Source organism: Sinohyriopsis cumingii, chromosome 14, assembly GCF_028554795.1.
Source record: "Sinohyriopsis cumingii isolate HCF-2022 chromosome 14, ASM2855479v2, whole genome shotgun sequence".
Lineage (NCBI taxonomy): Eukaryota > Metazoa > Mollusca > Bivalvia > Unionida > Unionidae > Sinohyriopsis > Sinohyriopsis cumingii.
In genome coordinates, this window is record NC_142974.1 from 33,287,170 (window position 1) to 33,301,635 (window position 14,466).

A 14,466-nucleotide genomic window follows, 5' to 3' on the forward strand; every position below is an offset into this window, starting at 1 on the left:
ATAAACAAGAGAAAGGCGCAGCGTGCCACATTCGCTATATTGCATTGTTATTAATGTCATCAAATTACATGTACAGTTGAAATTCAGACTGCTGGCACGCGGTAGTAATAACCCGTGAAACCTTGCCAATAGCATACATAGGGTGGCGGCTCTTCCTAGGTACTCCTCAGTGCCCATGCTTTCCCCCACCGATGATGTAAAGAATTTATAAAATATTGTAGACGAACCGTAACACCACAAAACCAGCTATCTATAGCTAACTCAAGTTAATGCTTATAGCTGTGTGCATTACGATTATACCAGTTTCACTGAAACGTTATCTTGTTTTACATCGTCTAGTTATTAATCCCATAATTTTCATTTAGGATAACTTTGACATCAAGATTACGTAACAACACTGTAGTTTGGAATATATGTTAATAGTTTTAGCTACCTTTAGGGCTGGTTTGGAGTAGCTTTAGATGGTTTGGGGCCGGTTTGTATGGAGGGGGATTACCGCCATAATTATATGCATGTATATTCTTCCTTAATGGATTATTCTGAATGACTGCTTGCGAGTGCTACTTTAATTCTTCTGTCCATGTATAGTGAATTCTTCGTTGATGCAAACTGTACGTGGCAGTTTACAAGTGTTACTTTCCTGCTGCATTATTCTGAATGGCTGTTTGCAAGTGCTACATTCATAATTCCAGTCATGAAGTTTCTATTCTTCATTGATGCAAACTGTAAATGACTGCTTGCAAATGCTTAGATCTCCCTTCCTTCTGCGTCATTGTATCTTGCAGTTTACCAGCCACTGAACTGATACCGTAGTGTATCGTATAGCAAATGTCATGTCAGTTATTACAAGCTTTTATATTCTATTTGTAAACTTGCCATATTACAATTACATCATTCCAGCTTCTGTTTTCATATAGAGTTCGCCTTGGAACAGTGTAAATATTAAGTTTTTTTTCAGTATCGTCTGTGTTGCATAACTCGTATCGCGATCTGTTGTCATGATGGGCTACTAGGGTATTAGCATGGCATTATGACAATAAATGGTACTCTAAGTTTCAGAAGTTTTTCCTTTACCGAAAATAATGAAAGTTCCTTCAGCAAGTATCAACAACGGAAAACACTCTTCCGCTCTTTCTCGATAATTATATAGTGTAGAATTTTAATGATGACTGGTGGGTTTTTGGTTTGATTCAATATAATTGTTCACATGAATACTGGGTTGCTGAGTGTTTTCGAACAGTCTTGTGATAGCCAAATGGCTTTCAGGGTGATAGGCAGAACACTTAAACTGTTGGATTTCTAATTCATGCATACGTTTTTGGAAATATTGAAAAATAAACTTTAACCTTTGGTCAGACTATACAGGTTTGGCGACAACAGTTTTTGCTTGAATATTCTTCAAAAGAATAAACTATATAAATTTTGTGGACGCACACATTATGGTCAAGAAGTATTGGTTGCTTGACTTGGTATTAGGTAAGGAACAGACAGTCAACCAGTGTTCGGCTACACGGTTTGTCAAATGGTCAAATGCAGTCACAGGATGCAGATGACTGATGTCCCTTAGGTATCTTCTGATTGGGGTTTCCTACCATTTAACAAGTTTGACACGATCTATAGTACTTATGAAAATCACTTTTAATTTTCGGCCATCAAAAAGATTCAGGATCTTGTGATAAGTCTTACTGCCACTAAATGGACGAGCTGAAGGAGTTTGTATGGACTAGACTATGAATTTCCGGTCTATACGACTTAGGAACAGCGATTTGATTGCTCATTGACCACTCATCACCAGCAGGTACATCAAGAGGTCTCCATTTTCTCATAATGACCACATTTTTTCACATAATAACAAACTGGTACTTGTGTGCCTTCATTATCTGAAACCCAGTCTTGTGTCTTCTCTAGGAATAGTACGTGAGTGTCTAACACTCACATTAAAATGTATTGCATGCTTATAACGTAGCTGTAACTTTCTGCTCAGACATCTTACAAATTCAGGCAGAAATTGGCTAGTGGCTTCTATTATTCTGTGAAGAAACTTACTTATGTTTCTGACTCTCTCTCTCTCTCTCTCTCTCTCTCTCTCTCTCTCTCTCTGCTGATTGATTAAGTTATTTACATTATGGAATTTACCTTATCCATTGTTCCAAGACACATATAAAATGGATAACAGGCCAAAATTAAAATTTCATCTCAGGTTCATAAATATGATAGTTTCGTGAGGGTCAAAAGCATCAAAAATAACAAATTAGTTAATACAATTACAATTATTGTCATGCTTTTTGCTCATATTGAGTGTAAACAACATATTTTATTGCCCGCAACAACAAAAATCTTCCGAAAATGAACATTTTTGTAGAGTGTAAATATATTGAAAACAGATCCAGTAATGGGATGCTTTGGGGTATTCATTCTGGAAACAGTCACTAGAGAATATCACCAGACTGTTCCTGGGGCATAATTTACAAATGCTCATGGTATACAAACGGAAATGTGCCTGGGTCAATAACATAATTTACAGTTTTAATTCCTCAGAATTTGCAATTATGAGTGAATGTCCAATCCAAAAGCGTGCCTTTATTCATGTTTTATTCATGTGTAATTTAAAATCAAAAGAAACTGGCAAATAAATTAATAAAAACAATGTAACTATACAATCCAGGTATTTGTTCCTCGTAAATGCCTACATGTATGATCATTTTTTAAAAGACTAATTCATCGATTTTGTTTTATGAATCCCGTTTACATAAATTTATTATTCGATAATTTTCCATATGAAACGTTAAATACGGGACTATATACATTTTATTTATTTATTTTGCTTTATTGCATAGTTGTAAGTAGTGAATGGGGGCGATTCAGCGTCAACGGACTTACCATTAAAAACATGGTCGCGGCACTTTGACGTCTATGTAAATTTAACATGGGGAAAACTAGCCCGGCACTTTGGCGTCAAGGGGAATTAACATGGGAGATACAGGCCCGACACTGTGGCGACAAGGAGAATTGAACATTGGAGATACAGGCCCGGCACTTTGGCGTCAAGGGAAATTGAACATGGGAATAAATCGTGGGCCTGTATAGCGTCAAGGGGAAATGGAACAGGGTCGGGACCCTATTTTAATATTGTCCCGACCTTATGGGTCTATGGAAATTGAACATGGCAAATTTAAACAGGGAGGGTCTCTATTTTTTTCTTTTAAAAAAAGAGGTAGGCATGAAAGTCAAGGTCTTTTCGAGGCATATGAAGGGGCCCTGAAAAGGACCTTTGGTTTCATCATCATCTTCTTCTTTTATTTCCTCCACTTCTTCCACCAAGCTCTCACTTTTTCCATCATTCCTTTCTTCTTCTTCTTCTCCTTCTCTGGCATCCAATCTGGATGACCTATCGCTCTGAATGTCTCCTGTATTATGATCCAATTGTTGTTTAGTTTTTCAAAGGCCACTTTTTTCTTTAAATTTTCCTTATCCTTTCGTTCTTTATTCAATTGTTTTTGATCTTTATAACTTCTTCCTCCATCACTTTTCTCATAGGTTCTTCCGATTTCTTAAGCTGGTCCAGGCCTTTTTTGACAAAGGACCACTCTGTCCATTCCATTACGTCTTCCAAAAAGCACCTTACTTCTATCACATTATCCATGGCTTCCTTCAAGTGACCAATCTTTACATACTCTGGATCAATAAAGCCTCTTAGTCTTTTTACTTCTTCTTCAATCATCTCTTTCACCAGATCCATAGCTAATTTCAGGTTTGTCACTTGCCTTCTGACAAAATCCCTGGTAACTTCATGCTTCCATTCACGTTCAGTCCTTTCCACTACATAGGCTCCATCCACCATCCAATACCAAATGTCCTTCAACTGGTTAAACAATTCTGTTACAGCCACCATCTTCCTTCTCTTTATTCCTTAGAATGGTGCAAACGACGAACACTGTGGGTTCTTATATAAAAAGCGCGGACGTGAAGGAAAACATCCCTCTAAGACCCAAAACTTATATTACCTAGATAATCACTTAAAACGCACGGACGTAAAGGAAAACATCACCTAAGACAAACTTATATTACCTAGATCATGACCAAACAACGCGCGGACCTAAAAGAAACACTCACTCACTTTTTTATACTACCTATCACTATTCTAAAACATGTCGACAAGCCACTTAAAGAAAATACTTACACACACACACACACACACACACACACACACTTTCTAAGCAAGATAAAGAATTCATGTGCTTATACACGCACTTCTATTAATTTTAACTTATTATAGGCAATCGATTGTTATTTCTTTTCTAGAGGTTGGGGTAGCCCTGAATAGGGCTGTTTTTGTTTTTTTGGCGTGTGAACTTGAAGCTATGGCCATCTTTTAGGTTCTAAGATTGCGGCCTCCTCTGACGAGAGGCTTTCTCGCAGGATAAGGTCTGCTTCTTTGGAAAGAGAAGAAGAACTCTTTGGTATCGATACGACAATCGACAAAGCCTCTGTCAGGTTCAGGTTGCTGCTGTTGCTGCTGCTGCTGTTGTTGCTGTTGCTGCTCTCTGTGCTGTTTCTGAAGTCTGTACTTCTCTGTCCATTCTTCTTTCTCCCTGTTAATTTCTTCTCTGAAGAGCTCTTCTATCAGGTCTTCAGTGACTTTTAACATTCTCACATTCTCTATCTCTTCTGGTTTCGGTATCAGACTGTGTCTGACCCTATGCAAATTCACGTAGGCTTCGTTTAGCTTAGCTAGTCTGGAGCACGTCTTCGTAGGAGGATGAGTCGATAATGGATGGTTAGACTGGAGATTATCCCGGTTTCATGGTCAAAGCGCGGACGTGAAGGAAAACATCCCCACACGGATTTCGAGTCGGAACGTTCAATGAGTATCATGAGAGGGATAGTAAGAAGTCAAAGAGCATGAATAAGGATACCTATAGCAAAACAAACCACAAAGACATTTTTTTCAAAACACAACATTTTTATTCAAAATCACTTAACACTAACAAGTAACTATAACATTTTAACAACAATCAAACAATATAACATCATTTTCTTCAAATCACAAACATTTATTTAACTAACACATTATTTTGGACAAGGCTGACAACGATGTGAATGAAATCGTGATTTCCACTGTTAGAAGTCATTAGGCCATTGATGGACACTACGTTTCCTAGCTTGAGACAAAAGATAAGTATAATGGTCACAGAACCATCGATCTACTTTCACATCGTTTCTAGAAGAAGAACTAGGATCAAAATGAGTTACTAAATGTTCTAAAGAATAGCCCAGACTGCGATGATGCAGAAAATACACACAATATTGTCCACACACCAAGGAATCTGTGCCTTGTAATTTCACATTATTGAATCGTGTGGTCTGAGCATTTCTTCTCATAAAGTCAATGATATCGTCTTCCAAAAGAGGCAATCCATACGAATGGAAATATTCCACATATCCTTCTTGAGGAAAGTAGACGGCTACCCAGTGGTTTCCTGGGAGATGACTGTCGTCCGTGTTGATCACATAAGCTTGATGGTCTTGAGGTGTGCGATGAGGGAGTTCATCTTTAGCACAGACGACAGGATTCCAAGAAGCAGTATACGAACTGTGGTTCAAAAGATAATAAAGTTCCCAGGTATCCATTTATTTGTGTGTTTTTTTTTCTTCTTCTTCACAGGTAATGATAAGTGATCAATTCGATCCTGACTTTTTGCTTGAAAATGTCTGACAAGTAAAAGGCCTTTAGCTCCGACTTCTTACTCTGGTCAAAGAGAGATTTGATGCGACGGCACTCCAGAGACGTTAATGGAGGAGAAGAATGTTTATCCAAGCATTTATACCACTGATGCAACACGAATTCTATGTCGATGAGACCCCAAGCTTTGTCCATATACTCGTCCAACTTTTCTTCTTGACCCAGCATCAGACATTTATTGTGTTGAATTTGACTGGGATGATCGTTGTGACATCCATAGCACTCTTCCTTGATCAATTCTTTCATTTTATCTGCCAGGACTGTAGCAAACAGGAGGCTAAATGGGCTTCTTGTTCTGGCCATCTTGACTTCATCATGATAACGTCTTTGTCTTTGTCTTGGGATTCTTCTTCTTCCACAGTCTCCTCACATTCCATCTCCAAAGTTTCTCCACTTTGTAAAGAAGGACAACTGTCTTCCATGGCTTCTAATAATCTAGAATGACTTCTCTCAAACTGTTGATTTCTATCGTATTATCGAATTCTGCATACAGGATGACGTTCACCGTTACATCAGGGTCTCGATGTGCAAACTGAAGTTCCACACGAATCTGACCCGATTTTATAGGGTGGAAATGTCCCTCGTCGCTGCCTTGGTCTGGAGTGAAATCAAAAGCCCACAAAGCATAACCTCCTGCATAATCGTCGTACGAAACACCGTGACTGGTGTTGGTTCCTAACGGTCCGGTGGCTTCGTACAGGGACAAGTATGATCTCAAATAATTCTTCTTCGTGTCACCAAAGTTAGGTTCAAAGGGTCGGGTACAAAAGGTCTTGTCATGGCGACTGACTTCGATCTTGGACACGCCAAAGTGTTGAAAGTGGAAAGGATTTTTATCGGCAGCTCCGTTGAAGGCTGTATTCTCGACCATACCAATAAACAAACGTTTGGGTAGCTGTCCTTGGAACAGATGATCTTCGATCATGGATCGCTGTCCCCTGGGAATGCTGAAGGTTTTCACTTCCACTCGTCGGATCGGATACTTGGCGGTCGTTCTGCTCAACGTGTGACTGATGTCGTTTCCCACTTTAGGTAACACTTACACTCGTCGTACGTAGAGTCTGGCTTCTTGGATGACAGTTTTGTAATCGTTAGCATTAGACAACAGATGGAAAGCGGCACTGCTGCGATTCAGTCTCAAGCGGACATCCACTCCGTTCAGCAAATACTTTTCTTGTAACCACATGTCCAAATGGAAACTATCCATCAGTTCTAAACTACGACTTAGTGCAATTGTCTTTCCTCGTTCTACAAATCCCGATAAATTTTGAGCATCCCCATCAATTGTAGTGCTGTCGAACTTTGCACCTAATGCGTCAGGCTTCCATACCACTCAAACATCCAGATGAGTGTTTTCGGATTCTTTTCCGTACGTCAAGAGATTTTCCAGGTACGCTCGGTAAGGGTAAGTATCCATGCTACTGCTGACCAGTTTGTTATTCAAATACAAGTCCACTCGACTGAACAAGAAATGCATGAAATTGTTGATGGGAGCTACTCTGGACGTATTAATGAGAGGGCCACCGTCCGCTTCGGTTACTTTGACTTTCAAGTACAGGTAACTGCTATTCAGATCGATCTTCGGGTTGTCCTTTGATTTCAAACTCGATGGGAGCGGAATCCGTCAAAAAGGAGACGGGATGAAATTCCACCCACTGGGATTCTTGCATGGTCATCATCGTGGGTGGCATGGCAAACAGATCCAATTCCGACTTGGAACAGGGGAAAGACTCTCGGTGCATCATTTTTTCTGTTTCTCAATAATTTAATAATCGAAAACGTCTAAGTCTCGAACGGTTCTTCTTTTCTTTGCCTTTCTAGCTTTAGACGTGTGAAGTCTGGTGAAAGGGTATGTTCTTCGTCGTCTCTTTCTGCCTTGTCCTTGCTGTGGCTTCAAGGAAGTAGGAATGCCTGACTCGGTAGCGTGCAGGGCATTTATAAGTGTTTCTCGTCGGCCCAAAATGTATGTACCCGTTTGCAGAAAGATAGTTTTGCCTGCCCTCATGAAGGCTTCTTTGGGATTTTGTTTGTCGATGATGACATTTTGGAGAAATTCTTTGCCTTGCGTCAGTGCGGCATCTTTCAAAGCGTACAATCCGCGTGTCACCATCGGTTTCAACACCGGAGCCACCGAACGAAAGGCCGATTTCAACATATCTCCTAAACCGTGTCCTCGCTGTCGAGCAACCCCTCGGTACACTGGATACATGACTTACAACTCGTGAGAGAACCGTTTTTGAAAATGGAGTTTCACCGTGACTTTTTCTTTGGTGAATGGAATATTTTGTCCCAGATCTCCTTTTATAGCAATGTTGACCGTGTCCAAATACGACTTACTGACAGGCAATTAATGAGGATGTACAAATTCGCGGTGTACGTGATAAGTGTTTCCACCTTCCTCGTCAGCGTTCGTGGCACAATCCACTTTGAAAGGAATGACAAGCACTAATGGTACGGAGGTGTGTCCAACCACGTTATACTCCACCACATCGGAGTACACAAAGATCAAATTCAGTCCTTGGTTCAGTTCTACCGGGACACGAATAAACTTGGCAAAAGAATCGTTGTCGTAAATGACTGGTAATTCGTCTTTTTGTTGTTCTACTTTCTTCTTCAGCTCCATGTCCCCGCCCAGCATGGCAAACAATTCAGGACAAAATACAATGGACAACACTTCACCCGCCTCAGGAAATTTCATCAGGAAGCGACGAGCTACTTTATGGTACTTCAGGATGACACTTTTTTTGACACTCTCCAAAGCTTTCAGAAACATGACATTAAACCTGGAGGCTATGGTGCTGACCAAATGTTGACCACTAAAATAATAGCCTGGGGGAATGAACAAGTGATAGGTGGTCCACTTTTGATTTTTTGTGCCAGGGGTTTTCTTGTCAAATTTTCCATAGGTATCCAAGTACTGTTGCAATTGCTCGTCATGAACTTCCACCATAAAAAAATTTAATTGGGAAGGACATTGAGGACTCGGGTCGGGTGAATGATTTCCACTAAAGCCACTTCCCAATGGGCTTCGTGATCTAATTGGATGGCCAGAGGTAATTTGGCCGTGTAACAGCACAACGTATTGTTGGGAAACACCTCCATGGAACTGTCACTGGGTGAGGTTAAGTAAAATTGGGTAGGGTGACTCATAATTTCAGAGTTCTGTGGCTGTCCGAGGGGTTACTGGAAGTCAGAGGCGTGTCTCCGCCCAAAATGGGGTTGTTGTTGTTATTAGAGCGGTGACTGACACTGGCACTGGACACAAGGTTCCCGTTGTTCCCGTTGGAAGAGAATTTCAGGGAGGGATTGGGAAGCAGGTAACCGATGCAACTGCTCAATAAAATGGTCCACAATTGTTTGTCTCCTTGTTGCAAACTCAAATTGGCAATGGCTGCCCCGATGATACAATACACCACACAGATTTGGCAGAAAAAGACGATTTGCGTTTTAGGCACACGTTCTCCACACCACACCCACAAGGGTTGTTTCTCTAAATCTTGCAGAGAAGAACTGGGTGAAGGAGTGGTCGCCGTAGCTGCGTCTGTGTGAAAGGGCATGATGGTCACTTCTTTTTATAGTCGATGACTTGCGAAGCGTCGATCCAAGAATCAAAACTGGGTGGATATCCTTTCCAACGTACTTTAACTTCTTTGACAAGTCGTTTGCCTACTTTATGGGTTCTGCGTTCGAGAATGCTTTCGATGTCGTACACGTCGTCTTCTTTTTTGGTGACACGTTGTAACTCGGGCAAATAAAACGTTCCTTTGAGAACTTCTTCGTTCATGCTTTCCAATTTATAGACGGCAGGATGACGGCCATGCACTCGTTCAGTGACACGAAACAATTCGGTGGTCCAGTTAGGTAAGTAACCCTTGTCGAAAGTGTGTTTGGTTTTGCCAATGCGTACCCAATCTCCTACGGCCAACACTCCGCTTTTCTTGGGGACAGCCCTCGTCGGGGACGTACCAAACAGGCGATCAGACACCAGCACTTCGCTGTCGGGAGTCACTTCTTGCGGGGCACGTCCAATGCTTCGATAGTAAGATTGGTTGTACGCTTGCACCAGGTGCGGTAGGATGTCGCTGTACTTCAGAGTGTGGTGATGCGTAAAATATTTCCACATGCGTTCTTTCAAAGTGCGTTGAAAACGTTCCACGATGCTGACTTTGGTTTCAGGATTCTCGGTGGTAAAAAAATGAATGTCACGTTTCTTTAATTCTTTTTGGAAAGCTTGGTTCAGAAATTCGGTACTTTTGTCCGTTTGCCATCGAAGAGGGTGACGACCGCTTTGTTTCAACACTCGTTGCAGGGCTTGCACTAACTCACTGCTCGATTTGGAAGTCAAGGGTACGACCCAGGCAAATTTGGAAAAGACGGCGATGACACAAAACAAATATTTGTAGCCGCGATTGTAGCTGGCCAAATGAGAGACATCGGCTAAATCGGCTTGCATTGATGGTCGATGCCTTCCACTCGGGTGCGACTTCTGGAAAACTTGCGTCGAATGGGTCTGTGTAAAGTGTAGGTAGCTTGTTCTTGTAACCATCGTTGCACTTGAGGTAAACGGAGACTCTTCAGTCGAGTTTGGAAGCACGATACAATTTTTGAAACCTGCAGGATGGGAGGGGTCGTAGCAAATGCTGGCTAACACCTTCTCCATTTTTTTTTGTTTCTAAATCAGGCACGCACTCTTGGAGGATGCTACTCTTTATCTCTTGGGGTATTTTCTTGGATTGCAATGCTTTGCGTGTGCGACCGGCAATAGGTGTCGCAGAGGAGGATGTCTCAACAGGGGATATCGGTTCTTGTTTCACTTCTGTCTTCACCTTCTTTTTCTCTTCTGATGAAGAAGGGGTGGTCATCATCTTTTTAATCCATCCAATTCTGGAGGTAGGTGGTGTTGTTAACTTGCGTACTTTTTCTGGTGGAATTTGAAACCCTTCCTCTTCTTCTTCTCCTTTTTCTGTCTTGGTCACTGGTAATGGTGGTGGCAGTGGTGATGTTGCTGAACTTTTCATCAAGGTCTTGAAATCTTTCAGAGTGGGAAGAGCTGATTCGTCTGAGGCTTTCTGGTGAAAGAGTTGCAGTCGTTGCAAGAGTTGACCGTACTTTTGCGATTTTTCTGTTTCGGACAAATCTTGGCGATCCATCAAGGACTGCAATTCGTGTTGTAACTGAGACATCTCACTCAAATTGGGATTGGGAGGTAAATGCGGGGTGCGTTGTTCTTGCCAACGATGGTATTCCATCCATCGTTTGTAAGGCACTACAGCTAGTTTTCGTTCTTCCATGGGATGTCAGGGGTCAATTCTGAGATCTTGGGACTCCAGAGGGCCTTTTTATCTTGCTCCCACCAGTCCTCCTAATACCGTTCCCAAGACTCCTTTCAGTAAGGGGCCTAGCAAGAGGGTTAAAATTCCTCTACGTTGGACCAACATCTCCTTCTTTTGACGAATGGGAATTTTCTTTTGAACCATTTCGCGAAGAACGTGACGATGTTTGCCTAAGCATTGTTTCTGGTGTTTGGACAAAGGGATCGTGCCTTTCAAGACGTTCAAACAACATTCGCACACGGTATCGATGACCTCTTTGGAGGCCGTTTGAATGAGTTTTTTCACAGGGGTGGAAAAGCTTTGGACAGGACAGATAACATGTCCCCATGTTTGACTAAACGTGGAGGCAATCTTTTCCTTTTCTTTCCTTGGGGTTTAAAAACGGAATGTTTTCTGGAGGGTGACATCTTTGCTTGTGGGTTCCGGGACATTCACCAAACATTCACTAACGTCGATGACTTAACACACGCCCTTTTATCTTTTTTTGGGACTATCGCTTTGTCATAAAGGTGACAATGTTTTTTCCAAAATCGTCAAGGAATCCTCCCCTTTGTTGACGTCTCTTTTTCTTTGATCGACTGTGTCTTTTCTTAGGGTAACGTCGATGCTTCACTAAGCGCTTTGTCGGATGACGAGTCTGCCTTTGTTTCTTTCTTTTTTGACGATAGTGTCGGTTTGCACTTCTTTGAGGTCCCATCTTCTGGAAGTTCACTGATACCCCTACGTTGTCGCAGGCCCTTTTTATACTGGAACGCGTCGCAACTGATTGTCTTTACGTCGTATCAACTTGAGGACAGGCATGACACGTCGTGCAGGGGTACGCAACGGACTAAATCGAGCCGGTTCTTGCTTGGACAAATCCAGTAAACCCTGTAACATGCCCGATCTCTCTTGGACTTTGATTTTGGGAGAAGGTACTTTGTGAGCAGCGGCCACTGCCGCTAAATTGGAGGGTCCTGCCACTGGGGAAGTTCTTGGGGTCATCAATGGAGAAGTTCTTGGTGTGATCAACGTCTCCAAGTACTTTTCAGTTCTTGGTGTCATCCACGGAGAAGTGAATGAACCTGAGGCTACCGGAGACGCGGTCACCACCGTTACAGGTCGTGGCTTGCGAGTGTAAGGTTGCGTCCTGGCCGAAGTGCCTCTCTTGCGACTAGTTTTCTGTGGCCTTTTCTTTTTCTGTGGACTTTGTCTCTGCTTCTTTTTCTGGGGACTTTTCTTTTTCCGGGGTGGTGACTGGTAAGAGGAGGGTCCCGCCACTGGAGAAGTTCTTGGAGACACGGGTCTCCTTGGGGACCTGGTCTTGACACAGTGGCTCGTTTTCTTCTTCTTGGAGCTTCGTTTGACTTTTTTCTTGGGGAGAACTTTGGGAGCATTAGGATCCCATCTTAAGAGAGAGCGAATGATGACCCCTCTTATAGTACCGCTCCCTCCAGGTTTCAAAATGATTGTTTTTTGGTTTAAGTGTCAATGCGGGGATCGGCCAGTTGGGTCAAAGCGACTTTGTTTCGATCAAAAAAGCGTTTGGTTTGATGAGGAATCTGAATGATCCCTTGTAGTAATTGACGTGCTGTCACCGTGAACCATCGTAAGGCTTCTTTGACACTAGCTTCTAAGACACGAGCCCGTATTTGTGGATTTTTTTTCCCGACCGATGCCATACAAGGCACGAATCAATTTGACAGGAAGATGCCACTTAAGGGACGTCATGTTGCCGGTGTGTGAGACAAACGAAAAGTGTCTGAGGTTTTTATAGATTTTTCTTGAGTGAAATTAAGTCGAGGACGGAGACTTGTACAGGACAGGCCCTCCGTCTTGACACCAGTGGTGAAACAATTGGGTACGAAATCTCAAATCATCGGGGGTAGTACGTTTCAAATCGACGAGTAAATAAGCGTGTGGAGTCAGCCAAGGCGTTCCTAACTGTTTGGCTTAGACTTGCACTTGCGATTTATCTCGAGGGCTTTTAAGCAAGACCACGTAATGCGCATTGAGACTGATGGTGCGATGAACTTTACTTTGTTGAAACAAATTTTGGGTGATGTAAATGACACTGGCATTACGATGATGCCCTTTGCGCGTGAACCACAGTTTAATTTCTTCTTCGTCTTCTCCTAACATGTCGTCGAAAATGGCCAAATGGGTTTGACGGGAGTCAGAGACGATGCCGTCGTCTTCTTTAGGAATGCCTTCCACAAACACGATGGAATCGCCTTGACTTTCTCGCAAGAGGCTGTATGCCGATTGCCACTCTTTGTAACACCTCACGATGCGCTGAGGTGGTCGATCGATCAAATGATGTTTATGTTCGTTTGACAAATTCGGTTTTGCCTGAACCGCTAGGTCCAGCAATGAGCATGTTAAAGGGATGGCGAAGATACAAAGCCTCCCAACTGGCACGATCTAAGTGTTCGTCGATGACATTGACAGTGGAGGAAGAGGAAGCAGAGACAGCAGAGGTAGCCATAGTGTTAGGAATGTCACTTGTGACACGAAAACAAACAAGACAAGAGTTTATATACTTTTTTCAGGACACTTTTATTAAATGTTTTAAACATGAACACGAAAGACAAAAATACATAAAAGCCAAAGGCTTAAGTACAACGATAAAAAGCACATGAAAACCATCATCGTAGAATAGAAACAAGTTTCTGTACAACATGTTTTGGGTATTGTTCTGACCAGTTCTATAGTGGGTAAGGTCACACAAGTGTCCTCCCGAAAGGGTCTTTCAGACATGTCCACAACAGACCTGTCCTGAGTGACGAGTTCTTCTTCTGGTACTGTCACTAACACAGGTTGAAAAGTGACTTTTTTCCTTAAACAACTCTCGTGCATACTGGGCCACTTCTTGGGTCCAAGCCTCAAATCCCCCTTTTTTCCAGGCACGTACATCAGTCGAATGGGGGTATAAGTCACAAGCTACACACACATCGTCATACACGTCTTCGGTAGCTAAAAGTGGTCAAATCTTTTTTTCCTGTAGTGGTCGAGAAGTATCCAGGTGAAAACGCAAGGCTTTGAGCAAAATGAGTCTTTCGTGACCATTTAAGGCCATTTGGGTGGTAAGTACTGTTCGCAAAGAGTCCACAAGGAATCGGCTGGTAAATGAAATCCCAGAAAACAAGTCACTAAGACACACACCACGTCTCGACCCAAATTGAACGGAAACAGTTCTTGTAATAATTGATGGTAATGATTCACGGTTTGAATATGGTCACTGAGTTCCTTCCACGGAATCTGTTCAATCACATGTGATAAAAGTCGTGGCATGGATTCCTCTTTTTATAGTATCTTTGTTTCGGAAGCAATACACGTACTTTCTAGCCAGAGATCTTCGTTCTCCAGTTGGAAATTTAAATGCTCCAAACTGTAACCTAAATTTCAGAG